General features: G+C 46.0%; 1 protein-coding gene across 1 annotated transcript in view; it reads right to left on the reverse strand.

The window, feature by feature from the left end:
* LOC132894337 (disintegrin and metalloproteinase domain-containing protein 12-like) overlaps window positions 1–22,442 on the reverse strand; it is a 234,502-nt gene that overhangs the window by 41,250 nt on the left and 170,810 nt on the right. The gene's annotated exons all lie outside the window — the stretch shown is intronic.

The raw sequence follows: 22,442 nt of genomic DNA on the forward strand, positions 1-22,442 counted from the left end.
CATCATGTCTGGGTAAATGCTGTAATATAATAATACACAATGAATATCTGTGAAATTTCCTCTTGACTGTATTAATCATGAGGCATTCACTTGATCTAAAAAAAGTGATAATTATTAAATCATTATCCTCTGCACTTTGAAAGTGTGTGTGTGTGTGTGTGTGTGTGTGTGTGTGTGTGTGTGTGTGTGTGTGTGTGTGAGTGAGTGAGTGAGAGAGAGAGAGAGAGAGAGAGAGAGAGAGAGAATGAGCTAGATCAATAGAAAAGTTAATCATCAAGGCAACATGCAGGGAAGTAACATTTGCTCTATTCACAGCTTGGCTCTTGATCAAAACTGAGATTTCATGAATACATATTTCATCAGGTTGAGCATTTAGAAAGCCAACGATTTTTCAACATTGCCACTGCCAAAAAAATTGCCACAGAGACAGTATATGTAAGGTCATAGTAACCCTGACCAGATATGTCTCTTATGTTGTTTTTTTAATCAAATGATGACACGGTCAAACACACAACACACACATACACATACATACATATATATATATATATATATATATATATATATATATATATATATATATATATATATATATATATATATATATATGACTGCATTTAAAAATGTATTTGATTTACAGAGTGTCTAATGGCTGCATCTGACCACAGGATTGAAAAACAAAAAAACAAACTTAAAATCTAGAAAGAACACAATTCCTCCATGAGCTATAACTAACTAACAGACTGTTTCAAGTCATGGCTATTATTTTTAGGCTTTTATTTATGCTGCAAAGAATGTATGAACCATACTCAATTAACAACCACACACAGGCTACAAATTAAATTTCCAGCTTCAACGATTTTAGGCTACACTTTTAACAATGAGAATAAATAAATCATTGCAATAAATGTGCAATAACTACCAAGCACTTGGTAGAGTGCATACCTTCCCCAATCCACATATTTACATCAAAATCAAAATCACTTGATCCTAGGATAATACTAAAGCTGTACACGAAATTTAATCAAAATCCATTCACTACTTTTTGAGTTATGTTCGGAACAGACAAAAAAAAAAATCCTGGATCCACATACATATCTGGATTTGCATCAAAATCTAATCAGTTGTTCCCTGACCCATGGCTCACCTTTCCTCAAAATTCATCAAAATCTGTTCACTACTTTCTAAGTTATGTTGGGAACAAACAAACAAACAAACAAACAAACAAACAAACAAACAAACAAAGGCTAAAATATAACCTCCTCTAACAAATTTGGAGGAGGTAATATTAAAACTGTGTATCATATTGCACTATTTAAGGATGTACCAGTAGAAGCTCCTTATACAGGACCAGTTAAAAGTTTGGACACACCTAGTCATTCATAGTTTTTTCTGTATTTTGACTATTTTCCACATTGTAAAACAATAGTGAAGACATCAAAACTATGAAATAACATATGTGGAACATACAGTGCCCTCTACAATTTTTAGCACCCCTTGTAAAGGGTAGAAAAAAGGGCAAGAAAATAAAATCAACCTATTGGTGAAGTCATTTCATATCACAATGAAAAAATGAGAAAAATTCAACCTTTAATTGAAATAAATTTATTCAGAGAAAACAAATAAATAATAATAATAATAATTATCAATTAATTATTCCATCCATTATCCATAACCGCTTATCCTGTGCAGTCACAGGCAAGCTAGAGCTTATCGCAGCCAACTATGGGTGAGAGGCGGGGTATACCCTGGACAAGTCACCAGGTCATCACAGGGCTGACACATAGAGACAAACAACCATTCACACCTACGGTCAATTTAGAGCCACCAATTAGTCCTGCATGTCTTTGGACTGTGGGGGAAACTGGAGCACCCAGAGGAAACCCACACAGACATGGGGAGAACATGCAAACTCCACACAGAAAGGCCCCCGTCAGCCACTGGGCTTGAACCCAGAACCTTCTTGCTGTGAGGCGACAGTGTTAACCACTATACCACCATTGTCAGTAGGAGTGCTGAAACCAACAGCGCTAACCAAACTACAAACATGGCCGCCGAAGACTACAACAACCAAGATTCACAGCACCCCCTGTCACCAGAGTACTGAGCTCAGCTGTTTATCATTAGATCAATTATCACCACGCTACTTAAGCCCCTCTCAAACTCTGCCTCATTGCGAAGTATTGTTCTGCTTTCCCAGTCCAGACTGAGCCTTTGTATTCTCTGCCTGATCTCTCGTTATTTTGAATCTCACTATCCTTCTCACATTTCTTCTTCCTGGTTTTGTCTATGTTACTCCGTTTGCTGATCGACCGACCCTCGCCCATGTACTGACTACAATTTCTGCTTTTTGATTTGGCTCTACGCTGTTGGTTCGTTGTTTCTTCCTGTAATTATATCTGTAAGGGCCTGCACTCTGACAACCGTGCCACCCCAATTAATAATTATTATTTGTAATTAACAATTATCAATAATCAATCAATTTATTATTATTATTATTATCAATAATTATTTTCAACAAAAACACACATGCTACTATTATTGGCACACCTGAATTTAATACTTTGTATAATCTCCCTTTGCCAGTAAAACAGCACTGAGTCTATTCCTATAATATTTTATAAGGTTGGCGATGCAGATTAGAATATCTGAGACCATTCCTCTTTACACCATCTCTCTCTATCATCCAGGGTCCTCAGCCCTCTCTTGTGCTCTCTCCTCTTCAGCTCACCTCACAGGATTTCAATGGGGTTCAGGTCAGGGGACTGAGATGGCCAGAGCAGAAGCTTGATTCTGTGTTCAGTTAACCATTTTTTATGTTGATTTGGATATGCTTCAGATCATTGTCCTGCTGGAAGATCCAATGATGACTCAGTTTTAGTTTCCTGGCAGAGGCAGCCAAATTTTGATTTAAAAATGTTCTGGTATTTCATGGAGCCCATGGTGCAATGTACCCTAACAAGGTGTCCAGGGCCTTTGGAGGAAAAACACCCTCAAGACATCACAGAACTCCCACCATGTTTTACAGGTGGGATCGGATTCTTTTCATTATAGCCATCCTTCTTTTTACACCAAACCCACCTTGTTTGTTGCCAAAAGCTCAATTTTTGTTCCATCAGAACAAAAATTCCATCAATTTTTGTTCCATGTAGTAGCGTTTTGCAAACTTCAGGTGCTTATGTTTGTGGTGAACTGACTGTTAGAACCTGCGTCTGTCCTAGTTCAGATGCGTCGACATAAGAGCGCTCTGGAGCAGGGTAAAAACAAACCACACGAATGAAATCAATCTGGTTTATTCTTGCACTGCTCAGTGATACATAGAAAAAGCAGGGTTTATATACATCAGAAGCTTGCGTGACAAGACAAGGTGAAACTCGCCAGATAAGGAGTCGTTTTTGTTATACATGAAAGAGCAGACCATACACCCCCTAGAACAAGAGGAACCAGGAAGGTGGTTTCAGCGAAACTAGAAGGTACAGAGAAAACAAAAGAGTCTGTTCTCGCGATTATGCACGTTTACCAGGGTGTGAAAGGGTCATAAAGCTCAGGACAGCTATGCACGAGAACACACACAATCTTACAATCCCCTCTTTTATACTTTGTTTACAGAGTATAACTACAGTTTAGACTCTAACGTATTGACAGACATAACAAGACTGATTAGTATGTTGTTTAGCAGTCCAATTGGCAAATCGCCAAAAAACGTTGTCCTCGTGGCTGGCTTGAGCGGGATTCCCTGCTCCAAGCGCTAAGACCAATACCAGAAGGAAAGTCATACTGGTCACTGACTTTGTTCTTTCTGTGTCCACAGGATGTAGATAGTTGAAGGTAGCCCAGGCTCACGTGTCTTCCAGATTCCTCAGTTCAGAAGTCTGCGGGACGCACCGACCATCCCCTCTTTGTAGATCAGCCGAAACCGGATCACTCCGGATGCTGGAAAGGGGATCCCTGAAAAGGCCGTCAGCTATTGTCACAGCAACTTTCTGAAACACAAAAACCTGTTAAGCATCAACAATATAGATTTCTATTACATTGGAGCCTTCTTTATTCGACTGGCATGAATCCACTGTGGAAAAAGGTCAGTTAGTACAGCCGTTCGAGTTACAGCGAGCACATCCGTGGGTTCACTGTAGGGTGGTTCCTCTAGAGGAGTGCCTAATTTAGCGAATTTCTTTACCAACACTTTATCCCCTACCTCAAAGGGGTGAGTGGGTGCCTCAGGAATGGGAGGCTTTTTGGAATTTAGTCTCGTCCAGTACTCATCCAACACCCGCATGAGACCCACGGCGTACTCACTGAGATGTACATCAAGATCACTCGTTCCTATAGCCTGCATACCTCTGCGCCAGGGTGTAGGAAAAGGCCGGCCCATCACGAGCTCATACGGAGACAGGTTGTCGAGGGCCACTTGAGCGGTCATTCGCATGTCAGCGAGAACTAAAGGCAAAACTTGTACCCAATTTTTAGTACCAGCTTCTTGCATGGCTTTACGCAGCTTACCCTTGATTGTTCTGTTTGCGCGCTCCACAATGCCGGAGGACTGCGGATGGTACGGGATGTGGAAACGCCAATGGATTTTTAGGTCCTTACATAGTTCTTGGGTCACCTTAGAGGTGAACGGCGTACCTTTGTCAGAGTCTATCCCTACCGGGAGACCATAACGCGGAATGATTTCTTGCGTCAATTTGTTTACCGCCGTGCGAGCGTCTTCTTTCCCACAGGGGAAAACCTCCACCCATCGTGAAAATTTGTCGACCATGACCAAAAGATACTTAAAGGGGCCCTGCTTTGGCATGTGAGTGAAGTCAATCTGCCATTCTTGGAACGGCGTGTCTGGTAAAGGAATGTGCTGATGTACCGCGCCTGGTTTAGATGGATTATTCTGTGCGCACGTTAAACACCTGTCCAGAATGTGATGTACATCAGTGTGTATTTTGTCAATACAAAATGTTTTGGATAGATCCTCCACTACCCCTCTTCGGCCGCGGTGAGTGGGACCATGAAACTCGCGGACGAGAAATGGAGTACAATGTCTAGGCAAACAAAGGCGGCCCTGAGCATCGATCCGAACGCCGTCAGACGGCTGCGCGCCGCATGAGTCCCAGAAATGGTTGTCTGAGGCCGAAGCGGAGGCCTGGAGGGAGATCAAGTCAATGTCTGGAAGAACGGCACTAATCATACGGCTGGATGAGACCAGGGAGAGAGTAAGCGAAGGCGGAAAAACACCGGAGGCAGCCGCGGCTTTGGCAATGCGATCGGCGAGAGAGTTTCCCCTGATCTCAAAAGAGTCCCCAATACAATGAGCACGAGTCTTAACAATGGCTAAAGAGCGCGGGAGAAGACACGCTGTAATAAGATCAGTAACAAGCGAAGAATGAGAAATGGGCTTACCGTCTGCAGTGGTGAACCCACGCGAAGCCCAAATCCGACCAAAGTCGTGAGCAACGCCGAAAGCGTAACGTGAGTCAGTGTAGATAGTGACGTCTGTGTCCTGAGCAATAACACATGCACGGGTTAGAGCGTATAGTTCGGCAGCCTGAGCCGAGGAGAAAGGAAGAGAAAAAGCTTCAACAGTTTCATCAGGAAGGCGGCACACAGAATAACCACACACAAAAACGCCGTCAGAGGGGCGTGAGCACGAGCCGTCCACAAACAGCGAATCACCTGAAAGTAAGGGGGTGGAACGTAAGTCGGGGCGGATACTTGTCTCAAAAAGAATGCTAGAAATGCAGTCGTGTGTTTCAGAAGGAAGAAAATCATCCTGTGAATTGAGGAGGCGCTGAAGAGCGTGTGCGAGAGAATCAAAGGAGGAGGAGGGCTTAACAGTAAGGTTTTCGGTGGCCAAAAGAATAGACTCATATCCAGAGCGACGCTGAGCGGATAAATGCTGGGTACTGAGGTTCTTTAAAACGTGCACTACATCATGTGAGGTGTGGAGAACGAGCGGGTGAGACAAAACCAGCCGTTCAGCGTCCGTGACCATGACAGCACATGCAGCCACCGCCCTGAGGCAAGCAGGGAGACCCTGTGCCACAGAATCGAGAGTTTTAGAGAGGAACGCACAAGGCCGCATACCCCCCCCGTGCTCCTGCGCCAAAACCCCAGACGCAGTTCCCTGCTGGTTGCACACATATAAATGAAACGGCAAACGGTAATTCGGAAGTCCGAGAGCAGGGGCCGAGCATAAAGCCTGTTTCAAGGCCCTGAAGGCCGTCAGCATCTCATCAGACCACACCAGGGGCTGAGTCAAAGGGTCCGAGTGCAGAATTGCAGAGCGCAGACACTTGTCATAGGTGGAACAGTCAGGAATCCACTGGCGGCAGTAATTGATAAGTCCCAGAAAAGCCATGAGGGCGTGTTTGGTGGCAGGCACCTGAGTGTCTAGGATGACCTGCACACGCTCGGGGCTGAGCCTGCGGGAGCCCTGGGAGAGATCGTGACCCAGGTATCGAACAGTGGGGAGGCAGAACTGAAGCTTAGTTCGTGAGACCTTGAAACCTTCTTGCGCCAGAAGAGAGAGGAGAGCGAGTGTAGCTGTAGCGCAAATGTCCTTATCCTCCGCCGTTACCAGAAGATCATCCGCATACTGGAGCACGGAGGAGCCCGAGGGGAGGCACAAACCGGCCAAGGCGTCCCTCACTACGGCTGTAAAAACCGCAGGAGAATCAACATACCCTTGGGGTAACCTAGTCCAGGTGTACTGCTTACCCCTATGCGTAAAAGCGAACAGGGGCTGCGTGTCGTGGCCCACAGGGACGCTGAAAAAGGCAGAACAGAGATCAATTACAGAGAAAAAAGCATGTTCACACGGAATCGAGGCCATAAGAGAGGGAACGTCTGGAACTAATGGGGCGACTGGGATAATTAACTCATTAATCTTACGCAAGTCCTGGGTGAAACGCCACGTGCCGTTGGGCTTCTGCACCGGGTTCACTGGAGTGTTATAAGGGCTAACACAGGGAACAACCACACCTTGCTCTAGGAGAGAACACAGAACATCATCAATGCCAGATAGTTTAGCGGGGGAAAGGGGGTACTGTTTCACATACACAGGCGAGGAATGTTTAATGACCGCCTCGTAAGGGGTACAGTTAACAAAGCCCACCTCGTCCTTATGTTCCGCCCAAAGAGAAGCTGGGAGATCAGAAAGAGAGGGTGTGAGGCAGGTAACGGCACAAGCAGCATTGAGAAGGTTATGGGGAAGGGAAAGGGAAGTGAGAGCTTGGGCATCCGATGGAGCGTCGTCAGGTATATCCACACGCATGTGCGAACCACTGAAGGAAATAGAAAGCCCCAAAAGGCTCATGAGGTCCCGTCCTAGCAGATTGAAAGGGCATTCAGGCATGCAAACAAAAAGAGTGAGAAAACGTTAGTAGAGGATCAAGGGCACAAGTAACAGAAAGGGGGGGCGTGCAACTGGAATGGAAAGGAACCCCTTCTATTCCCACAGAGCTTACAGACCGTGTAGATAAAGGACCCGCATATTCCCTCCCCACCGAAGACATCGTGGCCCCAGTGTCAAGTAAGAAAGAATACTCAGTCCCTGCTAGGCATAACACAATGGTAGGGAGATCTTCGTTAAGGGGGGAGCTGAATGAAAGATTTAACATAACAACGGTCGGGGTTTCATCGCTCTGAGGGCAGCCCTATGGGCGGGAAAAATCCCTCTGCCCAGAAGGGCTCGGGGCAGCGTGAATGGCAGGTTTTTCACGTTCCCGTTCATCACGCTGTCTCGCATGGCACTCTCTTATCCAATGTCCCTCTTTTCCACAATAGTGGCACTTTCCATTTCTCCTCCCTCCCCCGCCGCGCGGTCCCGTTCGGCGACCCCTCTCCTGTCGTCCCTCCGCTCGTCCGCCCGGCACGACGGATAAACATGCTTTATTCGTTTTACAGTCTAAAAGACCATCGCTCTCCAGCGTGCGTACCCGCTCCCCGGCCTGACGGAGGACCAGATTATTCCGGTCACTCCAGTGATGTTTTAATACGCTCTGTATTTCGGGGCGACAATTAGACAAAAAGGTGGACAAGAACATTGGGTTCGGGTTTGCCAAATCAAGTTCAAGACCTCCCAAGTGTTGCCAAACTTCCCCAAAGCGCTTCCAGAAAGCCGACGTCAGCTCAGAACGCTCCTGTTTACAGTTAGTGACCTGTGACAGGTCTCTATTTGCTTGTTTTAAGGCGAGCAGGTATCGCGTCAACTGCTCGCGAAGCTGCTGCAGCGCGTCCGGCGTGTCTTTCCAAAAGAAGGTAGACACGGTGCGCTGGCGAGGGCGACCGTTTTCCCCTTCATACTCTTCCTTAATATTTTCAGCTTGATCATTGACGGGGGCGAGAACCTGAACGTTTTCTAACAGGGCTGTCTCATCATATGCGCCTCCTAATTTATTTTGCAGAATAAACCGGTAATCAGCTCCCGTAAGCTGACAATTACGAGAAACATTTTAGGAATCGTTTTTGCAGCTGACGGCGATTTACCAGTAATTTTTCCAGCCTTACTATAAGGTGGAGGTTTACTATCTAACGAGGCTGGAGGAGCAGAATGAGATTTGGATTTTCCTAGCGCCGCCTCCTCCGTTTCCTTGGTGACGGGTGCAGCCCGAGGCTTCGGGATGGATTTCAGGACTGAACGGGGAGTATAAGCCTGTTTAAAATTATCCCAAATCTTCTTCATATCATACCATTTGGCATATCCATCCCGCATATACGGGCGATCCCAGCCGGGGTCCCCTAATCCCTCATAAATCATGCGATAGGCCGATGCAAGATAACCAGGATCGAAAGTACCTTGGCGAGGATATGAAGGAATTTGAGGGTTGGCCTCGGTCCAACCTGCCAAATTATCGAGCCAAGGAGAAACATAATAAGCGAAACCGCACCTAGTCATCCATTCGGCCGGGGTTTCCCCTGGCGCAGGCTTAGGGAACGAGCTTCCCATCGTACAATGACAACAGACGGATCTGAAGAGGAACAGACGGAAATGTGTCGTAAATTTGTATAGCGCGCTCTTCCTGGACTCGAACCAGGGAAAACAAAATCGAAACTACTGCCAACCAGGTAGTCAATTAAACATGTCTTACCTGATTGAGAGTATCACGTCGGGGTCACCAAATTGTTAGAACCTGCGTCTGTCCTAGTTCAGATGCGTCGACATAAGAGCGCTCTGGAGCAGGGTAAAAACAAACCACACGAATGAAATCAATCTGGTTTATTCTTGCACTGCTCAGTGATACATAGAAAAAGCAGGGTTTATATACATCAGAAGCTTGCGTGACAAGACAAGGTGAAACTCGCCAGATAAGGAGTCGTTTTTGTTATACATGAAAGAGCAGACCATACACCCCCTAGAACAAGAGGAACCAGGAAGGTGGTTTCAGCGAAACTAGAAGGTACAGAGAAAACAAAAGAGTCTGTTCTCGCGATTATGCACGTTTACCAGGGTGTGAAAGGGTCATAAAGCTCAGGACAGCTATGCACGAGAACACACACAATCTTACACTGACAGAAAAGTTTTTTTTTTTCCTGGGATACCTTCCAAATAATCTGTTAGCATGGAGGTGGCATCTGATGGTGGTTTTAGAGACTTGAAAACCCTAAGATTTTACTTTTTCTTGTAATTCACCAACAGTGATCCTTTGGGATTTTTTTTTTTTTTTGCCTCTCTTATCATCCTCCTCACTGTACATGGGGGCAAAATAAACTTGGATCCTCTTCCAGGCAAGTTTGTAACAGTTCCAGTTGGCGTCCACTTTTTTATTATTGCCCTAACAGTAAAAATGGACATTTTCAGGCAAGTAGATTTTTTTTATAACCATTCCCTGACCTATGACGGTCAACACACTTCTCTCTCATTCGGTTTGTGTGTTCTCTTGTCTTTCCCATGTTAATGGATGACTAAGGGAATTTGGCCTGTTTGTCACCTCATATTTGTACCGCAGTTAATCAGGAAGTCATGGATTATAGTTTGAGAATTCCTACATGCACCAATCAACTAAAAAAAATTACAATTTAAATGGGAAACAGGCAGCACGGTGGTGTAGTGGTTAGTGCTGTCGCCTCACAGCAAGAAGGTCCGGGTTTGAGCCCCGTGGCCGGCGAGGGCCTTTCTGTGCGGAGTTTGCATGTTGTCCGTGTGGGTTTCCTCCGGGCGCTCCGGTTTCCTCCACAGTCCAAAGACATGCAGGTTAGGTTAACTGGTGACTCTAAATTGACCATAGGTGTGAATGGTTGTCTGTGTCTATGTGTCAGCCCTGTGATGACCTGGCGACTTGTCCAGGGTGTACCCCGCCTTTCGCCCGTAGTCAGCTGGGATAGGCTCCAGCTTGCCTGCGACCCTGTAGAACAGGATAAAGCGGCTAGAGATGATGAGATGAGGTTTGTTTTTCTCTGAATAAATTTTTCAATTAAAGGTTGGCTCTTTCTCATTTTTTCAGTGTGAGATGAAGCTACTTCACCAGAAGGTGGATTTTTTTCTTACCTTTTTTTTTTTTTTTTACCAATCTTTACAAGGGGGGCCAATAATCATGGAGGGCAATGTATATGGAATTACATGGTAAACCAAAGAAAAGTGTTAAACAAAACATGTTTCATATTTTAGATTCTTCAAAGTAGCCAGTGTTTACCTTGATGACACTTACAATAATGTGACACTTTGCACACTATTGGCATTATCTTAACCAGCTTCATGAGGTAGTCACCTGGAATGCTTTTCAATTAACAGGCATGTCTTGTCAAAAGTTAATTAGCGCAATTTCTTGCCTGGTTAATTTGTTTGAGATCAAACAGTAAATAGTAAATAATAAAAATACAGTAAATATCCCTATTCCACAACTGTAGCAATCCATATTATATCAAGAACCGCTCAACTAAGTAAAGAGAAGTGACATCCATCATTACTTTAAGACATGAAGTGTCTTTTAATTAATAAAAAAAAGAAAAAACATTGAATTCGAAGGTGTGTCAAAACCTTTGACTGGCACTGTACATTAATGATGGCTGGAGGATGCAATGTTTACAGCAGAGATTTTTCTGATATGATCAACTCAACTGAACATGAGACTGGATCACCAGCTTGGAGCTGGCATGTGTCACTTGTTTGACTCTTGGTGAGTGGGAGTGAATAGCAATGTGCAACCTGTGGAACCAATCATACTCTTTCACACAGTTCTAGTCACAATGACATTCATTGTGGCACATTTTATTTAGCTTTAAAGGATGACAAAAAGAACTGCAGGAGTGGGATTAAAAACTTTTCCACCTCATGAAAAATTAAAGTGTTGATGGTTCATTAAGGCAAAAGAAATTAAAAAAAGGCTCTTCCCATTGGAGTAGTGTGCATTTGATGATAGAATTCATCTCATCTGAAATATTTTCAGACTAACAAAGTTGATTTAATTTTCTGCTTTTCTTTGCCATCTGCCTCACCATTCCCCCCCACTATTCCGACTCTTTACAGCACCCTACAGCCATGACTACTGAGTGTACTTGTCTATGCGACCATAATTTCTACACAGAAGATTTTTGGATGGAACCCCTTAGAATGCACTGAAGAATAGTTTGTACAAATTGGCTTAACTATCTGTAGAACTATTTGATTAGAGAACAAAATATAACAGAACACGGAACAATGGACTGCAGATTTATAGATATCAGGAAACTGGCAAGTCACAAGGCTGAAGCTAATGTCACAACCATTTCAATTTACCGTTACAATGGATTCTGAAGCATTTCCACATAACCCTTTAACCCTGCCCTTTCCTGCCCACTCATCCCTGCCCTTCTATTCAGCTGATAAGGCCTCATCTCTTACAAGAGGAAGTTCAGTCAGTGGTTTTAATGCTTCTCTGGCACAGAAGCAGGAGGGACACTGTTGAGAATCAAACCTCCCTGAGTCAGGAATGACTGTCACCAGTGCTATCAAAGCACAACAAACACAGCAAATAAAATAAAGGAAAGAAGGGGTGAGGAATGGAGGGAGGAACTAGGAGGAGGAAGAGCTGGCTATGAACAGCTGTGCTCCCTTGGGGGGTGTGGGGTTGAAGTTCACCCTGCCTCCACTGCAATATGCTTTAGCTAAACAAAATACACATAAGGAATTCTATAATTATGGATGGAGTGTGCATAGCTAAATGACATGGCAAAATATGGGTTTTGCATCTGTAATACAACTTACAAGCTTTATAAGCCTCAAAATGCACTACATGGCCAAAGGTTTGTGGACACCTGAACATCCTACCCCTACATGGTTCTTCCCCAAACTGTTGTGACAAAGTTGGAAGCACACAGTTGTGTTGAATGTCTTTGTATGCTGTAACATTACAATTTCCCTTCACTGGAACTAAGATGCCCAAACATAATCCAGCATGACAGTGCCCCTGTGCACAAAGTGAGGTTTGCCAAGGTTGGAATGGCAGAACTTGAGTGACTTGCACAGAGCCCTGATCTCAACCCCACTGAACACCTTTGGGATGAACTGGAATGCTGAATGCACACCAGGACTTCTCACTTCTCATCAGTGCCTCACTAATTCTTTTGTGGCTGAATGAGCACAAATCCACACAACCAAGCTCTAAAATCTAGTGGAAAGCCTTCCCAGAAGAGTGGAGGTTATTATAATAGCAAAGGGAGGAATAAATCTGGACTGGGATGTTCAAAAAGCACATATAGATGAGATGGTCAGGTGTCCACAAACTTTTGTCCATATAGCATATAATGAACAGTGCAAGACTTGAGAAATTAAAGTATTTTAGTGCTACCAGGGACAACTATATACAAATAATAATCATGAAACCCCAAATCTTTTTAAAATTATTATTATTATTATTATTAGGGCGGCACGGTGGTGTAGTGGTTAGCGCTGTCACCTCACAGCAAGAAGGTCCAGGTTTGAGCCCCGTGGCCGGTGAAGGCCTTTCTGTGCAGAGTTTGCATGTTCTCCCCGTGGGTTTCCTCTGGGTGCTCTGATTTCCCGCACAGTCCAAAGACATGCAGGTTAGGCTAACTGGTGACTCTAAATTGACCATAGGTGTGAATGGTTGTCTGTGTCTATGTGTCAGCCCTGTGATGACCTGGCAACTTGTCCAGGGTGTACCCTGCCTTTCGCCCATAGTCAGCTGGGATAGGCTCCAGCTTGCCTGCGACCCTGTAGAACAGGATAAAGCAGCTAGAGATAATGAGATGAGATTATTATTATTATTTAGCATTTTCTAATTAAATTGAAGTTATGGGCGGCACGGTGGTGTAGTGGTTAGCGCTGTCACCTCACAGCAAGAAGGTCCGGGTTTGAGCCCCGTGGCCGGCGAAGGCCTTTCTGTGCGGAGTTTCCATGTTCTCCCCGTGTCCGCGTGGGTTTCCTCCGGGTGCTCCGGTTTCCCCCACAGTCCAAAGACATGTAGGTTAGGTTAACTGGTGACTCTAAATTGAGCGTAGGTGTGAATGTGAGTGTGAATGGTTGTCTGTGTCTATGTGTCAGCCCTGTGATGACCTGGCGACTTGTCCAGGGTGTACCCTGCCTTTCGCCCATAGTCAGCTGGGATAGGCTCCAGCTTGCCTGTGACCCTGTAGAACAGGATAAACCGGCTAGAGATAATGAGATGAGATGAGATTGAAGTTATGGGACAAGCTACACTCTACGCTACACTCTATAAAACCAGGGTTTCTCAATATTTTTGCAGTAAGGGAAACTTTTACCCATTAAAACAAACAAACAAACAAACAAACAAACAAACAAACAAACAAACAAACAGTTGACAGACCCACCCAGTCAAGATTTACAGTATTTTATGTACTGTATGTAATCCAACTTTTCATATATTAGACTCATTAGACAGCACATTAGATGCAAGTTGAGATCATTTATAAACCGACTTGGTTTTGGGGTTTGACATTTGGGTTAAACATATTCAGTTCACATGACCTGTCAAAAAGGTAAATAACAACCCCCTCCCCCAATAATAAGTACAATAACTTGGTGTGTCAGCGGGGGTGTGGTCAAGCGGCGGTCTGTGACCGGAGGGTGGAGTCAGGGAAGGTAAGTGGCAGAATCACTGCACCTGACGTCAATTAACCTGTGTTTGTGTGTCTTCCCCAGTGACCGTGCCTTATATAAGGAGGGAGAGAGAGGAAAAAGGGAGCTCTCTCCCGAACCAGACGACTAATGCGTGTGTGCGTGTGTCTGGGAGTTGGTGTGTGACTGAAAAGTAACACAATAAAGAGTTTTGACAACTCAGTTCTGGCCTGCCGTACTTCTGTGCTTCACCCACCCACTCAAAGTCTTACAGTGGTGCCGAAACCCGGGACGGAGCACAGAGGAGAACAGCCCCATGGAGTCCTCCCCCTTCGCAGACCTGGTCCACGCCCTCGCCACGCCCCAACAGAGCCAGCACCAGGCATTGGTTGCCCTCCAAAAAGAGCTACAGCAAAGGTTCGAGGCCCTGGTGCTGGCGCAACAGGAAGATCGTCAGGCGTTCCAGCACCTCCTCGCGTCGGCAGGGTCCACCACCTCCACCGCTGCGGGCCCTCCCCACCTCACCCTAACGAAGATGGGCCTGCACAACAACCCCAAGGCCTTCCTCGCACTATTCGAACAAGCAGCAGAGGCCTGGAGCTGGCCGGTGGAACAGTGCGTGGTGCACCTCCTCCCCCTGTTAACGGGCAAGGCGCAGCTGGCCGCGCTCCAGCTCCCCGCCGATAGCCGGCTGGTCTACGCAGACCTGCACTGGGCTGTCCTCCAGCGTGTGGGGCGCACCCCCGACCAACATCGACAGCGCTTCTGCGCTCTGCGCCTAGAGGAGGTTGGCTGCCCGTTCGCGTTTGGCCAGCAACTCTGGGACGCCTGCCGGCGGTGGCTGAGGGCTGACAACCGCAACGCAGAGGGAGTCGTTGATCTGGTGGCATTGGAACAGTTCATCGTGCAACTTCCCAAAGGGACTGCGGAGTGGGTCCAGTGCCATTGCCCGGCGTCACTGGATCAGGCCATCGAGTTGGCGGAGGATCATTTGGCGGCTGTTCCCACAGCAGGATCACAGATCCCTTCTTCGCTTCTCTCCTCTCTCTCTCTCTTCCCCCCGTGTCTTGTCCTTGCCCCGTTCCCCCACCGCGGAGGCGGGGGCCGGCTCCCTCACAGCTGGCCCACTGCACCCACAGTGCCCTCCCGTTTCCTGCTTCCATGTCTGTCCCCCCCAGGTGAGTGAGCCCCAGAGTGCCGGTGCAGAGAGAGAGCCTGGGCCGGTTTGCTGGTGCTGCAGGGAGCCGGGGCACCTCCGGCATCAGTGCTCGGCAAAGAGGTGGGCGCGGTGGTCCAGATCCCCGACGCGCCAGGAACCACCCTCGATCGGGCCGGAGTGTATCGCATACCAGTGAGTGTCCAAGGGGATATGCATCAGGCTTTGGTGGACTCTGGCTGTAATCAGACCTCAATCCACCAAAGCCTGGTGCAAGACGAGGCATTGGGGGAAGCACAATTGGTGAAGGTGTTGTGTGTGCACGGGGATGTTCACAACTACCCTTTAGTGTCGGTCCACATTCTATTTCAAGGGGAGAAATTTAGTGTAAAGGCAGCGGTTAATCCTTGCCTTACCCACTTGATAATTTTGGGGACTGATTGGCCAGGATTTGGGGAGTTAATGGCTCATTTAGTGAAGAGTGGGTCATGCCGTAGTTCAGCAGGGGGAGGTCCCGATGTGGCATTGACGGGAGCAGCTGTCACAGAGCCGTCTACGTCATCTCTGCGTCAGAGTGAGGAGCAGCAGGCTCCTCCTCCCTCTCTCGGGTAATCCCTCGTGGTTTTCCCGTTAGAGCAGTCGTGAGATGAGACTCTGCGGCATGCGCTTGACCAAGTGAGAGTCATCGATGGTCAAATGCTCCAGCCAAATGCCACACCGTCCTTCCCCTATTTCTCTATTATGAAAGATAGATCATACCGAGTGACACAGGACACTCAGACTAAAGAGCAGATCTTTAAAGGGCTTTTGATCCCAAAGAGCCGCTGGGAATTGGTATTTCAGGCAGCTCACTTTAATCCCATGGCTGGACACTTGGGGCAGGATAAGACACTAGCCTGAATAATGGCCTGGTTCTATTGGCCAGGGATTCACAGCGATGTCCGTAGGTGGTGTACGGCGTGCTGCGAATGCCAGTTAGTAAATCCAGCGGCCATTCCAAAAGTGCCTTTGCGCCCTCTACCATTAATTGAGACCCCGTTTGAAAGAATTGGGATGGATCTCGTCGGGCCATTAGATCGGTCAGCACGAGGGTATCGCTTTAGTTTAGTCCTGGTGGACTATGCAACGCGATACCCGGAAGCAGTGCCTCTTCGCAATATCTCAGCACGCAGTATTGTGGAAGCACTCTTCCACACCATCTCCTGAATCGGGATCCCCAAAGAGATTCTGACTGATCAAGGCACTTCGTTTATGTCACGCACATTGAACAAACTGTATGGGTTATTAGGAATTAAGCTGATCCGCACCAGCGTTTATCAACCACAAACGGACAGTTTAGTCGAAAGGTTCAACCGCACACTCAAGAATATAATTAAAAAATTCGTAAGCAAGGATGCACGCAATTGGGATAAATGGCTCGAACCCCTGTTATTCGCAGTGCGAGAGGTCCCCCAAGCCTCCATGGGGTTCTCCCCATTCAAATTATTATATGGGCCTAAGCCGCGCGGCATCCTAGATGTACTGTGGGAAAATTGGGAGGAGGGACCTTCACCGAGCAAAAATGAAATCCAATATGTTATTGACCTGCGCGCAAAACTCCACACACACCTAACCCAGGAGAATTTGCGGCAGGCCCAAGAATGGCAAATCCGCCTGTACGACAGGGGTACGCGCCTTAGGGAGTTCGCACCGGGAGATAAAGTACTTGTACTGTTGCCCACGTCGAGCTCCAAATTGATCGCCAAGTGGCAAGGACCCTTTGAGGTCACACGGCGAGTTGGGGACGTTGACTATGAGGTGAGGCGAATGGACAGGGGTGGGGTGCTACAGATTTACCACCTCAATCTACTCAAACTCTGGAACGAGGAGGTCCCCGCGGCATTGGTGTCGTTGGTTTCGGAGAAGGCAGAGCTGGGGCCGGAGGTTCAAAAGGGAACATTGACATCGCGTACCTCTCCGGTCCCCTGTGGAGACCACGTCTCCCCAACCCAACTCACGGAGGTTGCCCAGTTGCAGACCGAATTTTCTGACATGTTCTCGCCCCTGCCCAGCTGCACCCGCCTCATAGAACACCACATTGAGACGCCCCCGGGGGTGGTAGTGCGCAACCGCCCTTACAGGCTACCTGAACACAAAAAAAAGGTGGTTCGGGAAGAACTCGAGGCCATGCTCGAAATGGGCATCATCAAGGAGTCCCACAGTGACTGGAGCAGCCCGGTGGTCTTGGTTCCCAAGGCCGACGGGTTGGTCCGGTTCTGTGTGGACTATAGAAAAGTCAATGTGGTGTCTAAATTCGATGCGTACCCAATGCCTTGTATTGACGAGTTGCTGGATCGACTAGGCACGGCTCGCTTTTATTTGACACTAGATTTGACAATGGGTTATTGGCAGATTCCCTTGACTCCACTATCCCAAGAAAAAAACGGCCTTTTCCACACTGTTTGGCTTACACCAATTCGTCACACTTCCTTTTGGGCTGTTTGGGCCTGCTACGTTTCAGTGGCTTATGGACAGGGTCCTCCGCCCCCACGCCACCTATGCGGCCGCATACTTGGACGATATTATAATCTATAGTAATGACTGGCCGTGGCATCTACAACACCTGAGGGCTGTCCTTGGGTTGCTGAGGCGAACGGGTCTTATGGCCAACCCGAAGAAGTGTGCGATTGGGCGGGTGGAAGTACGGTATCTGGGCTTCCACTTGGGCAATGGGCAGGTGCGTCCCCAAATTAATAAGACAGCAGCAATTGCGGCCTGCCCAAGGCCCAAGACCAAAAAGGGGGTGAGACAGTTCCTGGGGCTGGCTGGCTATTATCATAGGTTTATACCTAATTATTCGGATGTCACCAGCCTGCTGACTGATCTCACTAAAAAGGGGGCACCAGATCCGGTCCAGTGGATGGAGCAATGCCAGCGGGCTTTCTCTGAGGTGAAGGCTGCACTGTGTGGGGGGCCACTGTTACACTCCCCTGACTTTTCTCTCCCCTTTATGTTGCAGACGGACGTGTCGGACAGAGGGCTGGGGGCTGTTTTGTCCCAGGAGGTGGAGGGGGAGGATCGCCCCGTGCTGTACATCAGCAGGAAGCTGTCAGTGTGTGAGGGTCGCTATAGCACAACAGAGGAGTGCCTTGCCATCAAGTCGGCGGTCCTCGCCCTACGCTACTACCTGCTGGGATGCCCTTTCACCCTCTGTTCATACCACGCGCCCCTCCAGTGGCTCCACCGCATGAAGGATGCCAACGCGTGGATCACCCGTTGGTATCTGGCACTCCAGCCCTTTAACTTCGTGATCCACAGGCCGGGGGCGCAGATGGTTGTGGCGGACTTCCTCTCCCGTCAAGTGGGGGGAGGGGGAGTCGGCTGCAGGCCGGACAGCTGCCTGGCCTGAGTCAGGTGGTGGGGGTATGTGGCAGTGGGGGCGTGGTCAAACGTCGGTCTGTGACCAGAGGGTGGAGTCAGGGAAGGTAAGTGGCAGAATCACTGCACCTGACTTCAATTAACCTGTGTTTGTGTGTCTTCCCCAGTGACCGCGCCTTATATAAGAAGGGAGAGAGAGGAGGAAGGGAGCTCTCTCCCGAATCAGATGACTAATGTGTGTGTGTGTGTGTGTGTGTGTGTGTGTCTGGGAGTTTGTGTGTGACTGAAAAGTAACACAATAAAGAGTTTTGACAACTCAGTTCTGGCCTGCCGTACTTCTGTGCTCCACCCACCCGCTCAAAGTCTTACACTTAGATAACAGCGACAGTAATAAATAAATAAAAATAAATCACGGACTCCCTGGCTAGGCTTAATGGATCCCTGTGAGCCAGACCCCACTTTGAATACCACTGGTATATACAAAAGTTATATACGTGACCTGGTCTTCCCAGGCAGTCTCCAATCCAAGTAGTAACCAGGCTCTTAAGGTGCATTAGGCGGCACCAATCTCTGTTTATACAGCCCTTAGCCTCTTGCTTATTACATACTCCCCTACTCGCATCTGTATTGCGGCCCCTCACCAGATAGAAGTAGGTACCATTTTTATGATAGTTTTTGTACCAAAAAAATTTTTTTGCCATCTAAGAATTGAAGAACCACTTTATAGTTCCTTACGAGGTTTAATATAGTTAAATATAATAATTTATCTACAGAGCCTTTAGGGTTCTATAAAAAATTTTTCTTAATTTTTCATAGACAAAATGGATATTTCCTTTCATTTTAAATTGTATTAACATATTCCCTCACATGTTACATGCATGCTTTGTCTATGTTCATGTGGGTTCTCTGATTTTCTTCCTCCTCCCAAAAACATGCTTGTAGGCTTCTCTAGATTTTCCCAGAGTATGCACATATGTGTGTGTGTGTGTGTGTGGCACCCCATCATAGTTGTATTCTCATCTCATACTCAATACTATTTACTGAGCTGCAAGGAATCATTTATAGGCACAAATAATTATTTGAATGGTCACAAGTCTATAGACCTGTTTATATTCTAACTTCTGATTCCCAAGACCAAAAACAATTTCATAAACTTTCATCTTCCTTTCACAATAGAGAATTTTATTAACAACCTGACCTTGGATGACTTATAGAAAAAGTGGAATTTCCATTGCATGCAATTTCATTGCATCCTGTCCCTCATTACCTTCACGCCGAGCCTATTTCATCCTTCTTAACCCCCCACTATAACCTCATCTCTGAAAAAAATTATGTTGAAATATTGGGTGGGAAGAATGCCCTTCCAATGTTGCAGTCCGACTACATTTTTTTAATACTGAGGATGGAATGTTAATGACATGTTGTTGGAGAAGTGAAAAATGTAGACGTGAGAAATCAGTAGTGAAGCACTAATGGCCATAACGTTTGGCAATAAGAAGCCAAACATATATAGGTCGGTATGAAATGAGTTGAGTGTTTGTAGAGGAGTTGAAGTTGAAATTGTGCATATCAGTATTCACTTGTGTGGGAGGTGTGTTATAAGCTGCTGAATTATATAGGTGGAAGTCAATGTTGTTAAATCAAACAAAATGTGGAGTGATTCATGTAATAATTTACACCTAGTGCTATTCATGTAACAGTATATTAGCAATATACTGGACGACCATTGAATGTTTATTTTGCCCTGATTGATACGATTGCATTCTTCTCATTTATATAAGATTGCATTAATCTAGCTTGCAGTTAGCAGTAAAGAAAAAGGTGATCTGCTTGGTTTTTTTTTTCAGGCTTGGTCTAGATATTAGTTCTAGATATGTGGTCTGGATATATTTGGGATAAAAAAAAATTTGAGACCTCTACTCAAGAAAAATCTGGTATAGTCAGAGATGTGAACTACACATCTTACAACTTAAGCACCTGCATAAGCCACCCTCTAAATAGAGGTGATATATACTTTCTAAATAGAGGGAAATATACTTTCCAAGCATAAATATTGATGTCCCCAACTTTGGATACACTTTGAATACTTAAGTTGTCAACTCTGAATAGGTTCCAGCGTGAATAATGACGTAAAGCCCCTGAAGCTGGACCCAGTTTGTGCTGGTAGGGGTGGAATATTAATGGCAAGAGCAAGAAGGGCTTTTGGCATGTTAAAGTATTTGGCACCAAAACTTAAGCTCAGGGCTAACAGGAGCTTGGAGCACTTGGCATGGAGCAAAGCTGGAAGTTCTGGTGGCAGGTCAGAGTGGTTCACAGAGCCTGGAACAGTACGGTAAGACAGGGAGCCAGAATAAGACGGTATTCAGCAAACTGAGCTGTAAAGTGTGTATGAGTGACATTTCCCTGTCAGTGCACTCTCCAGCAGGGCTGCAGGAAGTATGCAGATAAGGAAAGCCAGCCATGCACACAAGCGTGAAAACACACACACACACACACACACACACACACACACACACACACACACACACGAGTCAAGTGTGCGTGTCCACTCAGATCCTTTCGGGTTCTCTGCTCGCCTCGCTCTCTTCTCTGCTGCCAAACCAAACTGATCCCTCTGTTCTTAGCCACAGTCTGCGCAACCTCATAAACCTCCCCTCTGGAATCACTTCACACAACTATCTCAGTGCCCAGCAAATCCTTCAGCCCAGAATCTTACTTCACTTCCATGTTTGGGCCACAAAATTCTCACAATAAACCCCAGGCCCAGTAATGTTATTCTCAAACCACCAAAAAGCTTAAATTTGTGCTGTTCATATTTTATTTGCTTGTTTTCCAAGGACCGAGAAAAGGATGAAAAGGCGTCTGCTTATAGCAAATACATTTGAAATCAGCTGTCTGACTTTCAAAGACACCAATATCATACAGCTGATTCCAGAGCTATTGTCACTCTTTGAAAAAAAAGGCAAAAGAATGTTAAACTATACATTTTCAACTTTTCACTCAAAGAAGCAGCTTACTTTTGCTCTGAGAAAAAAAATCGCTCTCAAAAATTCTTTTATAGACAATATTTTTCCTTCAAAAATATTGGCCATTTATTCAAGTTATTGACACCAGAAAGATTAATAAACCAACATTTCTCTTTAAAAATTGTTAAATTTATCTGCAAGTTGTACAACATATGTAAAAGCACACTCATCCATCAGCATGCAGATTTGTCACCTGTTGTGTTTTGGTTTCAACACAAACTACACAGCTGGATGTTGACTTGAATAACTTAGGTAAGTGATATAAAAATATATAAGCACTCAAAATCTCACGGCTGTAGAAGAAAAATGTAGGGCAGTTGAAAATTTGCTGAGAATAAGACGTGTGAGAATACTGCTCCTCCACACAGTAAGGAAGCCAAGAAGGTGAGGGAAGCCAAGAAGAAACCAAACATTACAGGTTCATAACTGCACACATTATAGTCAATCTGGTTAATTTCATAAAGGGTGCAAATACTTCTGGAACTGACTGTATTTAATTTGTGGTGACTGAAGTTGTGGACTCCCAAAGTGAGAGCGTTCACTCTATCATCTGGAGATTGTGAGTTTGAATTTCAATTTTCCTACAGCCATCCGCGGCTGGGAGTCTGAGAGAGCAAAATTGGCCATGCTCTCAAAGAGGGAGGGGTGGCATACTGTTATTCCCCTATTAATCACAAGTGACACAAACAAATCAGTGGACAACACTTTCCTCCGAGTGTGTTACGCCACCCCTCATGTTGTTGCCTGAGCAGCAGTTTGAAACGATGCTGTCGGTTGGTTTCATGTGCCTTGGATGAAGCCTTTCCTGGTTGTTAGCTCTCATGTGATAGGATAGAGTTGTTTGAAAATTGTCCAAGATTAAATTAAGGAGAAAATCTGGGAAAAAATGCCCCAAAAG

This window comes from Neoarius graeffei, chromosome 11 (genome assembly GCF_027579695.1).
Source record: "Neoarius graeffei isolate fNeoGra1 chromosome 11, fNeoGra1.pri, whole genome shotgun sequence".
Classification (NCBI taxonomy): domain Eukaryota; kingdom Metazoa; phylum Chordata; class Actinopteri; order Siluriformes; family Ariidae; genus Neoarius; species Neoarius graeffei.